The following is a 3,925-nucleotide window of genomic DNA, read 5'->3' as shown; positions in this document are numbered from 1 at the left end:
TTTTATTATGTTTGTGTTCTTTGTTAAAAACCTGTCCAACTTCGTGGGTTTCCTCCGGGGTCCCCCGGTTTCCTCCCACTGGCCCCTAAGCGCAAGCGAATTATTGAAATACAATTGAACCATATGTTAGTCACAAAATGACCTAGTTTGTGTCGAGTGGACGTTAAACCCCACCTCTTTGTTAAAATGTCAGTTGATGCGGCATTGCGTTCAGAGAAGCCCGATACGTCGTCAGGACCGCATTTGTACAGTCGGCCACGTATACCTACTACAGTTGGAATTCGATAGAGAAGCAAGGCTGCTACCCTGGCTAAATCCCCCCTCCCATTAGCAGTGCACATGTTATTAGTATGTTAGTTTCAAAATGACCAAAGTAACCATTTGATTTTAAACGAAAAATATATATTTTACTAAAACAATGGTAATGCCTCTTCTTCAATGTTATAAAAACAGCAAGAAAATCTATCCAAATCCCAATGTGAAAGTTGCCTAAGTGTGCGGTGTAAGTGTTTGTTTTGTATATTTTTGTATTACACCAAGGGTAACGCCCCTTCTTCAATGTTACAAAAATAGCCAGAAAATCTATAAATTATGGAAAACACAGATAGAAAGTGCAGCATATCACTAAGTGAATACAACATACAGACTTGTAAAGGACACGGAAAACACGGAATTTTTACATAAAACAGGGCGTATGACACGTGTTTAGATCTAGTAGAACATGCATTCTGTTTTAATTTGTAATAAGTTTGTACTTGATGTTCCCGGCATTCAGTTATAAATAATATATGTCACAGAGAATTTGTTTATACCAGGTGGCTTAAGGCGGGGTAGGTTTTCTAGAAAGAAGTTTAATACGTTGAACACTGGACAACCTCATTCACAGAAACCCTGGCACAATATCGTGTAATATACATGATAAGCACAGATGGTCTATATTAATTACCAACGTTAAAGTAGGATACCAAATAATTTCGGGTTTTTAATTTCGAAATTGTATATAAAAAAAAAATAATTTTACGTTTCGGTATTATTTTAATACATATAACTATGTTTTTGGGTTGGGTTTGTTTTTCTTTCTTAAATTTAATAAACAGTGTATCCGACTTTTATGTGAAGTTAATCATTTCAGCAAAATTAAACATTTACTAACTTCCATTAACTTACTCGTTCTTAATATGTTAATTGCGTTTTGTTTGAATAGTTTTTAAAGGCCATCGGGGGCAGAATGAATGACCAACAAGTACGAACGCACTATGGAACAGGAACCGAGAAAAAAATTCATAGCAGCCATCTTGAAATATCAATCGATGCGCAGTTGTCCAAGGAACAGACATACAAAGTTCCATGTCGATCGATCGTATTAGAGCTGGCGTGGTCTTTGGCTTTTGTCGACGTACATGGCGCCAGGAACAAGAAGAAGGAGAATAAAAAAAACGAGTAGCGATGACGACCCCGCTCCTGCCTACAAATATAGGTCAGATTGGGTCCCAAATGTACCTAGATATAGATATATGTACATTTCAAGTGGATGTTGACGCAATTCCTCAACCTCACAATCGTCCAAGACTATATTTACATGTAGCTGGTTGCCAGGCGCAGTTGTATGTTTTGGTTCTGGGTTTCTGCGGACTGATGTCTTTTTATCCAACAGTAAGGATGTACCGACAACATGCATAAGTATGGACTGACAAAATTATAAGGATAAGGCGGCACTAACAAAAACATGTATGTACTAACGATATTGGCATACTGACAATATCATAAGATTTGCAATGACCAAAATTGTAAAGATGTACTGACAAGGTTCTTAAAGATGTTATAAGAATGTACCCAGAAAAAGACCCGACAAGCTCAATTCCCTCGCTACTTCTCTTTACATTACTCTCCGTAAACAGCAGGTCTAAGGTTCATTAAATGCAATCGGTACAATCCATACTGAAAGTTCAACAAGGTAATTTAGTTCGAAAGAAAAGTGCATTCATATATTAACCTGGAATAACTCTGAAATAATTATCAAAGATAAACAGAGAAATGTAAGAGTTACTGTTAAGTAAAAGAATGTCATAACAAGAAATGGTGACACCAAACCTGATTGCTTTTAAATCTGGAATGAATTATGTTTTTATAAGCTGCGAATCAAATATTCATACTTTGTAAGGATCTCCGATGACCTTCTTGGTCTAAGGCGGACATAGAGTTTACGTTTTAGTGTGTCGTTTGTCACTCATTTTAAAGCTTGGTCTCCATCTTTGGTATACATTTGAATGTCGTTTATAATCTTATATTATTGTATACGACGTGTTCTTTATCTACACCAAGACGTGTTTAAATTAATATGGCGTTCTCCTCTCACCACAAGAAAAAAAACCAATTGCTTGACATGTCTTATGCCCGAAAAAAGTCAAAATACTCAACCATGTATTTTAAGGAAATACTTCTGTGAGACAAAGTCTCTTTTGGTCCATTTATAATATAGTGTGTTTTAAAAAAAACACAGCTTAGGGGATGGATAACGGTCCCTCGTGGCCCAGTTATAATATATAACTGAACATTTTTTGTATACTAGATAGCTGAACAGTTTGTCTATAAAACATACAGCTGTCCCTTTAAATCTGGGGATGACCTTTTTCAGTTAGAATATATAACACACAGCTGTAAATTAAATATAGGGGATAACGGGCTCTTTGGGTCCAGTAATACTATATAACTGAACACTGTGTCTATCAAACATGCGACCGTCTCTTTAAATCTAGGGGATAACGGACCCTTGGGTCCAGTTATGCTATAGAACTGAACACTTTCTGTATAAAACATACAGCTGTCCCTTTAAATCTGGGGTATATCGGACTTTTTTTTTAAGCCAAGTCATACTATATAACTGAACTCTCTCTGTGTATAAAACATACAGTTGTCCTTTTAGATCTGAGGGATTACGGATTCGTTTGGTCAAGTGAACGTATATAATCCTTACACGGCATTTATTAATTGAACATATAATATAAAACGACAAGAGGAACTTGTTGAAACGAAGTGTGAAATAAAATCAGTGATTGTTTTCCATATAAATTTGTGTTTTTATATTATACTAGAAGAATGCCCGGTTTCGATCGGGGGTCATAACCCCGAAACCGGAACGGGTAGACTAACGCCACCTGGCCTATGTTACTCCCCGGTCCGAGCTACCCCTATACCCCAAATTTCAGACTTGGGGCAGACCTGGTGTAGCCGCCAACCCCGAACAGACAGACAAACAGACAGACAAACGACAGTCACAAATATTAGTATAGATAGATAGATAGATAGATGATCGTATATACATTCTGTGTAAAACATACAGCTGTCCCTTTAAGTTATCACAAACATAGAACCCGATATCCAAATATCTAAAGTAAATTAAATCTTTAACACAAATTCTCGTCCCAAACATATTTAAATTATTTCCTGGATTTAAATTAAAGAATGTAGAGTATTTATTCAAGGATGCAATCTGCTGCCAGAGGTTCCTGCAATAATGACAAAAACAGCTGTTCGTTTCCACATATGGCCCCCGTTCTCAGTCAAACAGTACCACGAGATAACACCGTTTTAAATTATTACGCCAGAAGTAAAGAAACATATTCTGCCACGAGTAAAAATCTAACACGGATTTTAACATGGTTTTGTTATCTTCAAGATGTTGAATAAATTAGGCGTTTACCAATGAAATTAGACCATTTGTAGGCTATATGTCGTCAACAGATTAAAACACGTTGATTTTTGACACCAAAGTATGGTGTAATTTTTTTTCTACGGACAACTCTTCTGTAGAATTTCAAATACCCTTGGATATGTTACGAGCAGTATAGACGACAGAACAGCATCCTCGCAGGTGTTACCAATGACCAGGGGCAGACTGCGTAGCCCTGGGCACTCAAATTATCTG

The sequence above is a fragment of the Patella vulgata genome, chromosome 5 (assembly GCF_932274485.2).
Source record: "Patella vulgata chromosome 5, xgPatVulg1.2, whole genome shotgun sequence".
Classification (NCBI taxonomy): Eukaryota; Metazoa; Mollusca; class Gastropoda; family Patellidae; genus Patella; species Patella vulgata.
This window is presented reverse-complemented; position numbering follows the sequence as displayed.